Raw genomic sequence first — 16,896 nt, 5'->3', positions numbered from 1 at the left:
GTTCTGTTCATTTAAATCATCGCCAATAGTAGGCTTTTCTCGATTTTAAGGTTTTTATTGCTTTTAATTTTGTGGTTGTAATGTCCGCTTTCACATTTCACTTGAAATGTTTCCCTTCGGCAGTGGAGCTGAAAATAAAACAAGTATAACTGACACAGGTAATCAGTGAACAATGACACACAACAAGGCTGACAATCAAGTCTGCTGGTACGGCAATATTTTTAGGTCGTCCAGCCGCGCGGGGTAGCCGAATGATCTATAAGGAGCATTATTACGGTTCGCGCGGCTGCCCCCGTCGGAGGTTCGAGTCCTCCCTCGAGCATGTGTGTGTGTGTGTGTGTGTGTGTGTGTGTGTGTGTGTGTGTGTGTTGTCCTTAGTTTAAGTTAGATTAAGTAGTGTGTAAGCTTAGGGAACGATGACATCAGCAGTTTGGTCCTATAGCCCTTACCACAAATTTCCAAATGTTTAGGTCGTCCAGCAACACGGTTCATCGACGGGCGCGAGACGGAAGGGTGAGAGGGGAAAGACTGTTTCCCCGCGCGTCATCTCACCCTTCGCAGGCATTCTTTTCAGCTGCCTAATGTACTTCTCTTGTAAGAAGCTGTCGTGTTCCGCACTAAGTAATATTACGTAATTACAGCATCAAAGGCGCAAGATGCACTAGACCGGAACGTTAACAAATGAGATTATGAGCAATTACCACTGAGGTTATAACCGGATAAGAGGACTTGTTCGTGACGATCATAACCGTGCGACTAATACTTGCTCCCCGGTGCTGACGTTCAATCGAATATGTCACAAGAGAGCAATAATTTGGTACCATTCTCCAAAAAGTATTGCTAAATGGATCGCTTTTTGGCAGAGTCAAAATGTCAATAAAAAGGCCGCATGTAGTGTCTCATGCAAATAGAATGAGTGACTTACCAGAGTATCCACAGCTAATATGACGACTGACGACAGTCAGGTAACACCTGAAAATAAAAATATAAGACATTACCATTATTATGTCACAATAGACAGTAAATTAAATTTATAATAGCAAAGTGAAATGATATTCTCAGTAGCGGCGCGATGCTGTTACCACAACAACAAACAGTAAAAGCTGGTATTTTATCTTTCAAAAATGTTCAAATGTGTGTGAAATCTTATGGGACTTAACTGCTAAGGTCATCAGTCCATAAGCTTACGCACTAAAACATGCGTGTCATTTATTATTTCTGTTTCGCAGCTCTGATTGATGTGATGGTCAGTGAGCTGTCAATAAACAGTTCCGGACTACGAGCTTTGTTCAAAGCGATAACTCCGTCTCTGTTTACTACATTTTCCGACATTTCTATTTCGATTGACTCATTAAGTACGCTGTCTCAGAAACGCGGCATTTCCACCATGTAATACCCCCCCTTTTTTTTTTTTTTTTAAAAAAAAGCTATTTTTCGCTTGTGTGTTTTAATACCTATATCGAAGTAGATGTCAAAGATTTTATATTCAAATGCTTGAGTAGTAAGAGACGGTGTAGACATCAGATTCTTTAAAGTGCAGCTAGAGGAAGCCTCGCTGTCCGTACGTGTCTTTCTACATCTACATCTACACTCCGCAAGCCACCTGACGGTGTGTGGCGGAGGGTACTTTGAGTAACTCTATCGGTTCTCCCTTCAATTCCAGTCTCGTATTGTTCGTGGAAAGAAAGATTGTCGGTATGCCTCTGTGTGGGCTCTAATCTCTCTGATTTTATCCTCATGGTCTCTTCGCGAGACATACGTAGGAGAGAGCAATATACTGCTTGACTCCTCGGTGAAGGTATGTTCTCGAAATTTCAACAAAAGCCCGTAGCTAGCTACTGAGCGTCTCTCCTGCAGAGTCTTCCACTGGAGTTTATCTATCATCTCCGTAACGCTTTCGCGATTACTAAATGATCCTGTAATGAAGCGCGCTGCTCTCCGTTGGATTTTCTCTATCTCTTCTATCAACCCTATCTGGTACGGATCCCACACTGGTGAGCAATATTCAAGCAGTGGGCGAACAAGTGTACTGTAACCTACTTCCTTTGTTTTCGGATTGCATTTCCTTAGGATTCTTCCAATGAATCTCAGTCTGGGATCTGCTTTACCGACGATCGACTTTATATGATCATTCCATTTTAAATCACTCCTAATGCGTACTCCCAGATAATTTATGGAATTAACTGCTTCCAGTTGCTGACCTGCTATTTTGTAGCTAAATGATAAGGTATCTATCTTTCTATGTATTCGCAGCACGTTACACTTGTCTACATTGAGATTCAATTGCCATTCCCTGCACCATGCGTCAATTCGCTGCAGATCATCCTGCATTTCAGTACAATTTTCCATTGTTACAACCTCTCGATACACCACAGCATCATCTGCAAAAAGCCTCAGTGAACTTCCGATGTCATCCACAAGGTCATTTATGTATATTGTTAATAGCAACGGTCCTATGACACTACCCTGCGGCACACCTGAAATCACTCTTACTTCGGAAGGCTTCTCTCCATTGAGAATGACATGCTGCGTTCTGTTATCTAGGAACTCTTCAATCCAATCACACAATTGGTCTGATAGTCCATATGCTCTTACTTTGTTTATTAAACGACTGTGAGGAACTGTATCGAACGCCTTGCGGAAGTCATGAAACACGGCATCTACCTGTGAACCCGTGTCTATGGCTCTGAGTCTCGTGGACGAGTAGCGCGAGCTGGGTTTAACACGATCGTCTTTTTCGAAACCCATGCTGATTCCTACAGAGTATTTTTCCAGTCTCCAGAAAAGTCATTATACTCGAACATAATACATGTTCCAAAATTCTACAACTGATCGACGTTAGAGATATAGGTCTATAGTTCTGCACATCTGTTCGACGTCCCTTCTTGAAAACGGGGATGACGTGTGCCCTTTTCCAATCCTTTGGAACGCTACGCTCTTCTAGAGACCTACGGTACACCGCAACAAGAAGGAGGTTCCTTCGCGTAGTCTGTGTAAAATCGAACTGGTATCCCTTCAGGTCCAGCGGTCTTTCCTCTTTTGAGCGACTTTAATTGTTTTTCTATCCCTCTGTCATCTATTTCGATATCTACCATTTTGTCATCTGTGCGGTAATCTAGAGAAGGAACTACAGTGCAGTCTTCCTCTGCGAAACAGTTTTGGAAAAAGACATTTAGTATATCGGCCTTTAGTTTGTCATCCTCTGTTTCAATACCATTTTGGTCACAGAGTGTCTGGTCATTTTGTTTTGATCCACCTGCCGCTTTGACATAAGACCAAAATTTCTTAGGATTTTCTGCCAAGTCAGTACATAGAACTTTACTTTCGAATTCATTGAACGCCTCTCGCATAGCCCTCCTCACACTACATTAACTGTTTCAACTACTTCGGGTGTGTTCGTCACCAGAAGGTCTAATATGTTATCACCACAAGCCGGTTCTCTGTTTAACTGCTCAAGGTAGTTTTCAGATAATGCACTTAAAAAAATGTCTGCTTCCAGCTGTCGCGATGTAAGCATCATGGGTTAGAGCTGTAAATGATTTGATTGTACAGGGTGTTCATTTTAACGGAAGACACTGAAATGTCTAGAAAACTACATATCGGATAAAAAATGATGTAATTCCACTTTGTTTGTCTTGGAGGCGGATGTCCAACAATACCACACTCGACCCCCCGCCCCACCCCACCTCACCAATGCGTGGGTGGCGGGGGAAAACTTTAAAATTTTCAATGGGATCCGCCGTTTTTTATTGCAGATTACGAGTCAACGGCAAAATCTACATACGTTTTGTGTGAAGCATTTTCTTCGTTTCGCCACAGATGGTGCCGTAATCGGAGGGACAGAAATGGGTACACAGTCCTAATTTACGACATGCTGCTCAATGCCCTTGAATATCCAATGTCATGTGGGACTCCACTTCCATTCTGCGAGACTGAGACAGACCGATGTTTCATAAATTCTAATTGGAAACCCCATATGCGAAGTTTTATTGCTCCGACATATCCAACAGGTGACTACTCGACGCGCCACATGTAATACAAAGTTACGAAAATGTTTTAGGGTGGTTCGAGGCGAACGCTACTCTACTTTTCCAAGTAGAGCAAGTGTTCAGACGTAGTATCGCCAATTTCAATACAATTAGTGATCCACCTTTCAAATGACCGTACACAAGGCACAAGTGTATGTGCGGGAATGTCAAAACAGGCATTTCTGATGCGGTCGACTAAGTCTTCAATGCCTGTTGTCACTTTTTGGTACATCTTATGTTTTAAATGTCTCCACAGAAAGGTATCTGGTGACGTCAGATCCGGCGGCCTAGCGGGCCAATTAATAGGGCCACCTCTGCGGATCCACCGACCAGTGTAAGCACGGTCTAACACCGTCCGTGCTTCAATCACGTAATGCTCTGGCAACCGTCATGCTGATACCACGTATGTTGTCGAACGTCCAGGAAAACCTTTTGCACAAGTACTGGTAAAATACAGACCAATGAGTTTTTTCCGCACGCTGCCATACCATACGTTAACTGACCAAGTACGTTGATGGTCAACTTACCGTAAGCAGTGGGGATTCACTGCAGTCCAGTAATGCACGTTATGCCGGTTAACGCTACCATTGTTTCTGAATGTAGACTCATCGGAAAATAGTACCCCGGCAATGAACATGGTTTCGTTTGCATTTTTAGACGTGCCCACTCACAAAACACTACCCTGTTATGGAAATCGGCGCCATGATGTTCTTGATGCAGTAACACGTGATATGGATGATACTTATGACGATGCAGGATTGTGACAATACATACCAAAATCGCATCAGTTGCCGGGCCCTTAGTCGTTGGTTTGTGGTGCACTGCCGCTATTACAGCTATTTCAGAAGCTTCTCCTGTAATACGTTTGCTTCGTTTCCTTTTGCCGGTCCATACGCAGCCATCAGACATAAAGGCGTACACAACCTTGCAAAAGAACGAATGAGAGCTAGCTTTCTCTGGAAAACGCTCGGCATACAATAGCCTCAAAATTTCTCCTACATTCTCTGTAAATCACGATCATTTCAATTTTCTTCTGTGGTTGCAATATTCATCGTCAAGTTGCACGTCTGTTCTCCAAATGATATGTAGGTGTGCTGGCAATAAATACTGCGCAACCGTCATAGTGTTTAAAGCCGCTGTCTGTTGTAAGTCTGCACGATACGTGAGCGGGTCGCAGTGTATTGCCTGTTATGATGCGCCGTAGTTCGCCACACGGGCAAGGTGGCGCGTCGAGTCACCTGTTTGATATATCGGAGAAATACAACATTGCGGGTGGGATTTCCAATTAGAAGTTATGAAACACTGGTCCGTCTACCCTCGCAGCGTGGAGATAGGGTCCCACGTGCCATAGGACATTCAAGCGCTATTGAGTAGCATGTCGTAAATTACGACTGTATGCCCATTTCTGTCCCTCCGATGACAGCACCATCTGTAGCGAAACGAAGAAAATGCTTCACACAAAACGTATGTAGATTTGCCGTTGACTTGTAATCTGCAATAAAAAACGGCGGTTCCCATCGAAAATTTCAAAGTTTCTCCCCGCCACCCACGCATTAGTGGCGTGAGGGGGGAGGGAGGGGGGTCAAGTGTGGTATTGTTAGACGTCAACCTCCAAAGCAAATACACTTTAATTATAACTTTCTTTGATCCGATATGTATTTTTCGAAATATTTCAATGTCTTCTGTTAAAGCGAACACCCTGTCTATTAACTAGAGTTATATATTGCTTTCACATTAATACCCCGGTCACATGTTTATTTCATTACTCATTGTATTACGAGTTCTATTTTTCAGCATTTCTAGCAGGAAAGACGCAACACTTCGACGTAGCACCGATCCGCCATTGGAGTGATTTTATTAGTAATTTGCAATATGCGTTCTTTACTTATTGTGTGTGCGGAAGTCACGAGTGTTTAAAATCAATCACTCAGCGTAGAGTAATTACCAAATCGCAATATGCGGACTGCTTTTTCTAAAATTCAGTCTGTCCGCGTCCTCTGTTGCGCCGTTCCCAACACCAATCTAGGATTGCAGTCTTCATTCTGGTAACAGTATTTTGGAATATTTGAGTTAGTGGAGATGGATGCCCACTCATGGCCACAAACCTGATCCGTCAATGTTTTTTTATGATTATAATCGAGAGAGTGTACGGAGACAGTTGTTTTGATTGACTATTTCAGTCGGATGTGTCACTGATACTGCTTACGTGTCGCCTAGACTACTCTGATAGTCTATACCACGTAAGACATGTTGCACTGTCACAGGAGAAGTTATTGAAATAGCTGCAATAGTAGCAGTAAGCGGGTAAGCGCCCGGCAGTTACACCACATTCCTGTATATACGTAGGTAGTATTGTCACAATCCTACATCGTCATAAGCACCATCCATACCATGTATCACTGCGTCAAGAACTTCACGTAGCCCATTCCCATAACCCGGTAGTGTTTTGTGAATGGGCACGTCAACAAATGCAAACGACCCTATGTTCTTTGTCGAGGTACTATTATCCGATGAGTCTACATTCACAAACCGTGGTAGCGTTAACTAGCATAACACGCATTACTGGGCTGCAGACAATCACCAATGGTTACGGCAAGTTGACCATCAACGTCCTTGGTCAGTTAACGTGTGGTGTGGTATCATGCAGAACAAACTCATTGGTCCGTATTTTATCGACGGCACTTTGAATGGTCGCAAATATAGAATGTTTTTGGAACAGGAACTACCAATACTACTGCAAAACGTTTCACTGGACGTTCGACAACGTACGTGGTTTCGCCATGACGGTTGTCCAGCGTATTACGTAACTAAAGCACGGAAGGTATTACAGTGTTTATACTGGCCGGTGGATCGGCAGAGGTGGCATTGGCCCGCTAGGTCACTGGATCTGATGCCGCCGGATTTCTGTCTGTGGAGATACTTAAAAGATAAGATGTACCAACAAGTTCCGATCGCCTCAAAACTGCCTGTGCTGACATTCCCGCACACATACTTCTGTCTTGTTTACTATCGTTTGAAAAGCGGATCACTAAATTCATTGAAGTTGGCGGTATTACGTTTGAACACTTACTCTAATTGGAAAAGAAGAGTAGCGTTCGCTTCGAGCCACAGCCACAATGGGGCGTCTTGTAGTCCCCTGTGTGACATGTCGGAGGTACACAATCGACCTTTGGAGAAAAATGTCAGACAGTATGGTGGTGCACCGAGTTTATGAGACAGCGTAATTAAGGAGTCTATCGAAATAAAGATGTCGGAAAACCTAACGAAACTTTCAACCTAATCGAGACTTGCGGTTTAACACTCAGTTTATTAGAATCTCACATACCATGACATCCAAAACAACTGCGAAACACTGAGAGAATGTGCGTTTCATGGATTATTATTGCGGGCTCTGAAAACCGGAAGGATATCACAGGGCTAGTAGACGTCAGGTGCCGAACTTATCTATGGAAGCTATATGAAAAGTAACCTTCAATCGATCGCGAAATGGAAACCACTGGGTAATTTTTCTGTGTGAGCTATTTGTGGTTCGAAAGCGTATTGCAGGGATTTCATCGTACAGTCAAATATTGAATCCATTGAAAGTATTACTTACAGTCTGTCGTCTGGTAATTCTGAACTCTTCATATCCGAATCCGAGAAGCATATGTCAGATATGGAACTGTCATCTGCCACGTTGTTACGAATCAGTCAGCAACAGAATCCACGAAGCCACACAAGCTCCACTTTTCCTCCCTTTCTTCATCACGTGTCGTTCTGTATCGCGCCAGCGTTTGGCAGTGACTTATGACAAAGCTTTCTGCATTAGTACCAGTAAGTCTGGCAGCTAAGATGTCTTGACATTTCTCGTGCCGAATCCCTTAACATGGCTCCAGAGCAGTTCTGTTGGGTTCATATTGCAATGGTGCGGTGGCAACCGTAAACACGCAGCGTTTGTGTGATGTGCTCGATGCAGTGGAAATGCTTGTTTCGTGTGTTTAGACGACGGATATCATTCTGCCTCCTGAGAGAGCACATCTGTGGTATGAAGCTGTGGACTTAGTCCAAATAAAGAGTATTTGATTTTTCATTTTAGTCCTGAAAATTTAATTTTGTTACGTTTTCTTAATTTAAACAATCTTGGATAATCAAGAATTTATATTTCCAATGAAAATAGGAACTTTGTGTCCAAATATAATTTGAAACAAGAATACATGCTTTCTTTTTAATAAAAATGATTAGGTATGTGTTATTACGATACATTTGATGAATGTTGTATTTGGAAGATGTCGATATTTGAAACAGCGGAAAAATAAGATCAGCGCGATCTTATGGATTATACGAGATTACGATTCTACAACGCTACCGATTCGGCTATACATACCGTTTGCAAACACGCATTAAATTTAGTAAATAAAGTCCTCAGGAAACTTAAAAGCCGATTTTTTTCTGTAAACGTGTGAAAAACTTTCCAAACAATCTGTTTGTCACCACTTTTTAACGGTGTTCCATGTGCATGTTTCACTGCGGAGCTGGAAGCAGCGTATTACCAGTGCGAGAATCAGAGCACAACAGTACAGAGACTGCGACTTTACACGATTTTTGAAATAAAAACTACGTAGCTATGGTATGACTAAGAAAACCTCGATGCCTGGTAATAAATTAGCACATGTTAAAATTTCATTTACCGTAACATAGTAACAAGATAGAGCCTACCTCCGTACCAGTGTGCGTGTACTACTGCTGCTGACCAATCGTCGCGTTCGTGTTTGTGTACATCACTTTTATTCTTATGATAGACAAAGTATAGACAGCTACACGCCGAAACACAACATAGTTTTTCGACAGCGACTAAATGATGGGAGGCTACCTCCTGTCATAACACACACTCCGGAGCGAGCATTAATGCTCCCAGCTTTGTCATTAGCAGCGTTCGTTCAGCGGTGTCACTTACTCTGTGGCGGTGTGCATTCGGCCAGCACAGTCTCCGTGCCCGTCACAAGTTGAATGCCACTTAAGCTCCTGCAGCCTTTTCAAGCAGCGTCACCAGCTAGGCGAAGCTGCTGTTTTCGGGGCCATCAGCCACGATTCATCGTTCTCGGCTTCAGACTGGATCTGCTAAGGTGAGACAACCCAATGAGCGCCGCTACCTTGCACTTCATCCAGTCTCTGAGGGTCCTGGGTTCAACTCAGGGTGCCTGCAGATTCATGCCAGCTGCTTAGAGTTATGTGCAGTGTATGCTAGCCCAGCTGCACTGAGGAGCTGATCACTATCAACGCCAGCTGCTGTTATGCTATACGCACGATTCTGCTGCTTCAGTGCACGTCATTAGCTGCCCAGTGGTCCCCGCACGGGTCACAGCCATCGACATACTGTATGAGAAACATTATATAATACAGTGTTTTGTAACTCCGAGCTCGCCATGGTACGGGAGAATTCATCCCACAGATTCCCACCTGCGCCGGCCGCGGTGGCCGTGCGGTTCTAGGCGCTCCAGTCCGGAGCCGCGCTGCTGCTACGGTCGCAGGTTCGAATCCTGCCTCGGGCATGGGTGTGTGTGATGTCCTTAGGTTAGTTAGGTTTAAGTAGTTCTAAGTTCTAGGGGACTAATGACCACAGCAGTTGAGTCCCATAGTGCTCAGAGCCATTTGAACCATTTGAACCCACCCACGCCATTCGGGAGTGAGAAGTGACACTCTTGTAACACAAGACTGGTGGCTCTGTTCCATGTGCGCAATAACTACAACGAGACAGCAGCCTAGGTCCCCACATAACCAGACCCTGTTCAGTTTCTGGTGCAATTTTACACAACTACGAGTTTGCCGACCTCTTCGGAAAAAAAAGTATGTGGAAGGGAGATTTAGTGATCATAATGGCCATGCTGGAGAACTTTCTTCTCCAACGACGTGAGTGTCTGTTGTTGCGGTGTGCACAGACGATAATATAGCTATGGCGATTACAATTACATACTGAAAGAAAATTTTCTCTGCAGTGAAACACTCAGAAGAGAATCGGTCTAAACGTCGGCAATTTAGTTGTTTTAGTTGTTACAATGAAGCGGCCCAACCGCGAAAATTATTTTATTCAAAACAGAGAGCACTTTACAAGATTTACTTAAATTGATCACATTACTGCACTGAATAAGTACAGACGTCATATTTACGTGACATTAAGGTTACTTAACATTATTAACGTTCTGTACATTAAATTGAGCTACTAAGAAAAGTTTGAAACGGTGTTACAGCACTACGTAATCCATCGACAGCTCTGAAACTGGGATGAAAATCTTTTGCACCCATTCCTTGTACGTGTTATTTATGCCGTTTCGCTATCAGTACCCTCCATACTGTTCTCTTCGAAGCGTTCATTTCACAAGTAATTGGCCGGAACTAACTGACACATCTCGTACCTCGACAAATCGAAATACGTGTGCTAATACTCGTCAAGTAGGATGGGAACTCATAGAGAGACATAACCGCACTGCACTGATACACTCTTCAGTGCACATGTTGGCACGGGTGCTGTAATTACACGTGTCTAATCCTTCGCTGCACCCAATCTGCTAACTGCTCATCACTCCTGGTACTTTCCCGGAATCTGGTTATTCTAGCTGTTATTTCTCACTCAGTCAATATACTGCTATTCTGCTGTCACTGTTGTGTGCGCTTGACCAATTTGTATACGGCTATCCATGCGTTAACAGGATAATAATCATTTATGTCAGTTGCAGTGTATCTCCGTGGTCTGGAATTGTTTATGCTATTTTGCCTTAAATTTCGGAAACTAGGTACATGCAAATAATTGTTGGAATATTTAATACAGCAAATTTGAAAGTAGTATTGAAATTCAATGTACTAACGAAATAATGTATAACCAACCATACGAAATATGTATAAATTAACAATAAACAGGTCTAAGATTTACATGAGTTTTTATATTTAGGGCAGTTAAAGACAACGGGATCGTTAGATAAAGAAATTAACAGAACAGCAAAAATTTCGTGTAGTGCTTTTGCTTAACTAAATAGGGATTTCAAAACTAAACATCCGACTTGTGTTGAACAGAAGTGTAAAAACAGTGTGTATTACCAATTGTGGCATTGAAAAATTGACCTTTAACACGAAAATCATTCAGAAAACGAGGTCTGCTCAGTGAACACATTTATGTCAGGCATTATGGGAAAAGTCCGCAGCTCGTGATCTTGCGGTAGAGTTCTCGCTTCACGAGCACGGAGTCCGGGTTCGATTCGCGGCGGGGTCAGGGATTTTCCCTGCCTCGAGATGACTGGGTGTTGTTGTGTCGTCTTCATCATCATCATTCATCCCATTACGGTCGCAGGAAGGCAATGGCAAACCACCTGCGCTACGACCTTGCCTAGCCGGCGGTGCGGGTCTCCCGCATGGCCCCTACGCTCCTCGGAGTATGGAACCTCATCATTACCATCATTATGGGAAAATCAGTTGTATCAAGGAATAGACTAGAATAGAAGACGTAATAGATTATAGGCAGAAGACGTTAGAAGTCGTGCAAGAATGACATGGATACGTTGCTCACTACCGTTATGAATGGCAAAATCTAGAGGTATCTTTTATCCAGTAATGGATGTGTTTGATCTGGTTCAGGCCAGGTGAATTTGTTGGTCAGGACAACAACGTGGATTGACTTTTATGTTCCTGAAACCACTATATCACGAATCTGATCTATTTGCAGGAAAATGCCATCGCTGTCGGGAACGTATCAAGCATGGAGGGATGTACAGGGTGTTTAAAAAATGACCGGTATATTTGAAACGGCAATAAAAACTAAACGAGCAGCGATAGAAATACACCGTTTGTTGCAATATGCTTGGGACAACAGTACATTTTCAGGCAGACAAACTTTCGAAATTACAGTAGTTACAATTTTCAACAACAGATGGCGCTGCGGTCTGGGAAACTCTATAGTACGATATTTTCCACATATCCACCATGCGTAGCAATAATATGGCGTAGTCTCTGAATTAAATTACCCGAAACCTTTGACAACGTGTCTGGCGGAATGGCTTCACATGCAGATGAGATGTACTGCTTGAGCTGTTCAATTGTTTCTGGATTCTGGCGGTACACCTGGTCTTTCAAGTGTCCCCACAGAAAGAAGTCACAGGGGTTCATGTCTGGCGAATAGGGAGGCCAATCCACGCCGCCTCCTGTATGTTTCGGATAGCCCAAAGCAATCACACGATCATCGAAATATTCATTCAGGAAATTAAAGACGTCGGCCGTGCGATGTGGCCGGGCACCATCTTGCATAAACCACGAGGTGTTCGCAGTGTCGTCTAAGGCAGTTTGTACCGCCACAAATTCACGAAGAATGTCCAGATAGCGTGATGCAGTAATCGTTTCGGATCTTAAAAATGGGCCAATGATTCCTTTGGAAGAAATGGCGGCCCAGACCAGTACTTTTTGAGGATGCAGGGACGATGGGACTGCAACATGGGGCTTTTCGGTTCCCCATATGCGCCAGTTCTGTTTACTGACGAAGCCGTCCAGGTAAAAATAAGCTTCGTCAGTAAACCAAATGCTGCCCACATGCATATCGCCGTCATCAGTCCTGTGCACTATATCGTTAGCGAATGTCTCTCGTGCAGCAATGGTAGCGGCGCTGAGCGGTTGCCGCGTTTGAATTTTGTATGGATAGAGGTGTAAACTCTGGCGCATGAGACGATACGTGGACGTTGGCGTCATTTGGACCGCAGCTGCAACACGGCGAACGGAAACCCGAGGCCGCTGTTGGATCACCTGCTGCACTAGCTGCGCGTTGCCCTCTGTGGTTGCCGTACGCGGTCGCCCTACCTTTCCAGCACGTTCATCCGTCACGTTCCCAGTCCGTTGAAATTTGTCAAACAGATCCTTTATTGTATCGCTTTTCGGTCCTTTGGTTACATTAAACCTCCGTTGAAAACGTCGTCTTGTTGCAACAACACTGTGTTCTAGGCGGTGGAATTCCAACACCAGAAAAATCCTCTGTTCTAAGGAATAAACCATGTTGTCTACAGCACACTTGCACGTTGTGAACAGCACACGCTTACAGCAGAAAGACGACGTACAGAATGGCGCACCCACAGACTGCGTTGTCTTCTATATCTTTCACATCACTTGCAGCGCCATCTGTTGTTGAAAATTGTAACTACTGTAATTTCGAAAGTTTGTCCGCCTGAAAATGTACTGTTGTCCCAAGCATATTGCAACAAACGGTGTATTTCTATCGCTGCTCGTTTAGGTTTTATTGCCGTTTCAAATATACCGGTCATTTTTGAAACACCCTGTAAGTGGTCTGCATTAATGTTCATGTAGTCGACGGCTGTCATGGTGGCTTGGGGGCTACTACCACAAATCCCACAGAAGTCCAGGTGAATGTCCCCCATAAAATTTAGTGTCCCTAACGGCCTGCGTCCGAGGCACGGTGCATTTTTCAGAAGCTGTTCACCAGGAAGTCGTCGTATCCAGACATAATGATGAACCAGGTGCAACAAGACACGTGATTCATCCAAACAGGCGACCTATTACCATTGATCAATAGTCCAATCTTGGTAATCAGATAACCACTGTAATAGTGTCCTTGGGTCAACATGTGAACTCTTATGGGTTGTCTGCTGCAGAGCCCTATTTTCACAGTTGAGTGACACACATCCTGCTTTAGGGTGTGTGCACAAAGGAAGCAGGTTATTCACGCAATGGACGCCAGTGTGAAGTGGCTTGAAATGCCAGAAAAAACTTGCCCGCTTTATCTAACAGAGCAGCACACAGTAATAGTCGGGTCCCAGCACCGACTGCAGTGAACAAGCTCCGGCTGGCTAACCAGAAATAACAAACATTATTTGCCCACTTAGTCATGACTGATGCTGGTGCACTACACTGTGGGATTGGCAGCATGGAAATTCTGGCTGTAACGCAATATTCCTCACACGATTTTAAAGGAAATGTTTGGTGGAAAAATATTGTTCTTGTGCATCTTGTAGCTTCATTTGAGTGCGTCATGGTGAAGTGCCTTGAGTTTCATTACAGGTAATATTTACTGTGATATTTCACAGTTGATCAACACACAGCACAATATTCCAATAGATTGCTATTAACAGTAGGAGTCACTATGATTGTAAGTTCGATGCATATTGTGTCATACATTGCTCCATATGAAATTAGCTAACATATCGAATTTTTCTTTAAACTTGAGAGGAGAGCTATGTTGTTGTGGTCTTCAGTCCTGAGACTGGTTTGATGCAGCTCTCAATGCTACTCTATCCTGTGCAAGCTTCTTCATCTCCCAGTACCTACTGCAACCTACATCCTTCTGAATCTGCTTAGTGTATTCATCTCTTGGTCTCCCTCTACGATTTTTACCCTCCACGCTGCCCTCCAATGCTAAATTTGTGATCCCTTGATGCCTCAAAACATGTCCTACCAACCGATCCCTTCTTCTAGTCAAGTTGTGCCACAAACTTCTCTTCTGTCCAATCCTATTCAATACCTCCTCATTAGTTACGTGATCTACCCACCTTATCTTCAGCATTCTTCTGTAGCACCACATTTCGAAAGCTTCTATTCTCTTCTTGTCCAAACTAGTTATCGTCCATGTCTCACTTCCATACATGGCTACACTCCATACAAATACTTTCAGAAACGACTTCCTGACACCTAAATCTATACTCGATGTTAACAAATTTCTCTTCTTGAGAAACGCTTTCCTTGCCATTGCCAGTCTACATTTTATATCCTCTCTACTTCGACCATCATCGGTTATTTTACTCCCTAAATAGCAAAACTCTTTTACTACTTTAAGTGTCTCATTTCCTAGTCTAATTCCCTCAGCATCACCCGACTTAATTTGACTACATTCCATTATCCTCGTTTTGCTTTTGTTGATGTTCATCTTATATCCTCCTTTCAAGACACTGTCCATTCCGTTCAACTGCTCTTCCAAGTCCTTTGCTGTCTCTGACAGAATTACAATGTCATCGGCGAACCTCAAAGTTTTTACTTCTTCTCCATGAATTTTAATACCTACTCCGAATTTTTCTTTTGTTTCCTTTACTGCTTGCTCAATATACAGATTGAATAACATCGGGGAGAGGCTACAACCCTGTCTCACTCCTTTCCCAACCACTGCTTCCCTTTCATGCCCCTCGACTCTTATAACTGCCATCTGGTTTCTGTACAAATTGTAAATAGCCTTTCGCTCCCTGTATTTTACCCCTGCCACCTTCAGAATTTGAAAGAGAGTATTCCAGTCAACATTGTCAAAAGCTTTCTCTAAGTCTACAAATGCTAGAAATGTAGGTTTGCCTTTTCTTAATCTTTCTTCCAAGATAAGTCGTAAGGTCAGTATTGCCTCACGTGTTCCAACATTCCTACGGAATCCAAACTGTTCTTCCCCGAGGTCAGCTTCTACCAGTTTTTCCATTCGTCTGTAAAGAATTCGCGTTAGTATTTTGCAGCTGTGACTTATTAAACTGATAGTTCGGTAATTTTCACATCTGTCAACACCTGCTTTCTTTGGGATTGGAATTATTATATTCTTCTTGAAGTCTGAGGGTATTTCGCCTGTCTCATACATCGTGCTCACCAGATGGTAGAGTTTTGTCATGACTGGCTCTCCCGAAGCCATCAGTAGTTCTAGTGGAATGTTGTCTACTCCCGGGGCCTTGTTTCGACTCAAGTCTTTCAGTGCTCTGTCAAACTCTTCACGCAGTATCTTATCTCCCATTTCGTCTTCATCTACATCCTCTTCCATTTCCATAATATTGTCCTCAAGTACATCACCCTTGTATAAACCCTCTATATACTCCTTCCACCTTTCTACCTTCCCTTCTTTGCTTAGAACTGGGTTTCCACCTGAGCTCTTGATATTCATACAAGTGGTTCTCTTCTCTCCAATGGTCTCTTTAATTTTCCTGTAGGCAGTATCTATCTTACCCCTAGTGAGACAAGCCTCTACATCCTTACATTTGTCCTCTAGCCATCCCTGCTTAGCCATTTTGCACTTCCTGTCGATCTCATTTTTGAGACGTTTGTATTCCTTTTTGCCTGCTTCATTTACTGCATTTTTATAATTTCTCCTTTCATCAATTAAATTCAATATTTCTTCTGTTACCCAAGGATTTCTATTAGCCCTCGTCTTTTTACCTACTTGATCGTCTGCTGCCTTCACCACTTCATCCCTCAGAGCTACCCATTCTTCTTCTACTGTATTTCTTTCCCCCATTCCTGTCAATTGTTCCCTTATGCTCTCCCTGAAACTCTCTACAACCTCTGGTTCTTTCAGTTTATCCAGGTCCCATCTCCTTAAATTCCCACCTTTTTGCAGTTTCTTCAGTTTCAATCTGCAGTTCATAACCAATAGATTGTGGTCAGAATCCACATCTGCCCCAGGAAATGTCTTACAATTTAAAACCTGGTTCCTAAATCTCTGTCTTACCATTATATAATCTATCTGAAACCTGTCAGTATCTCCTGGCTTCTTCCATGTATACAGCCTCCTTTCATGATTCTTGAACCAAGTGTTAGCTATGATTAAGTTATGCTCTGTGCAAAATTCTACAAGGCGGCTTCCTCTTTCATTCCTTCCCCCCAATCCATATTCACCTACTATGTTTCCTTCTCTCCCTTTTCCTACTGACGAATTCCAGTCACCCATGACTATTAAATTTTCGTCTCCCTTCACTACCTGAATAATTTCTTTTATCTCGTCATACATTTCATCTATTTCTTCATCATCTGCAGAGCTAGTTGGCATATAAACTTGTACTACTGTAGTAGGCATGGGCTTTGTGTCTATCTTGGCCACAATAATGCGTTCACTATGCTGTTTGTAGTAGCTAACCCGCACTCCTATTTTTTTATTCATTATTAAACC

The 16,896-nt window shown here is 43.1% G+C and overlaps 1 protein-coding gene across 1 annotated transcript in view; it reads right to left on the bottom strand.

The window, feature by feature from the left end:
- Window positions 1-946, bottom strand: part of LOC126198561 (leucine-rich repeat-containing protein 24-like) — a 438,607-nt gene extending 437,661 nt beyond the window's left edge. The window contains exon 1 of the mRNA XM_049934992.1: window positions 926-946. The gene's annotated coding sequence lies outside the window, so the exon portion shown is untranslated. The remainder of the gene's footprint in view (window positions 1-925) is intronic.
- Window positions 947-16,896: the final 15,950 nt, after the last annotated feature.

The sequence above is a fragment of the Schistocerca nitens genome, chromosome 8 (genome assembly GCF_023898315.1).
Source record: "Schistocerca nitens isolate TAMUIC-IGC-003100 chromosome 8, iqSchNite1.1, whole genome shotgun sequence".
Classification (NCBI taxonomy): Eukaryota; Metazoa; Arthropoda; class Insecta; order Orthoptera; family Acrididae; genus Schistocerca; species Schistocerca nitens.
The sequence above is the reverse complement of the archived record's forward strand: the minus strand, read 5'-3'. Positions and strand labels throughout refer to the sequence as shown.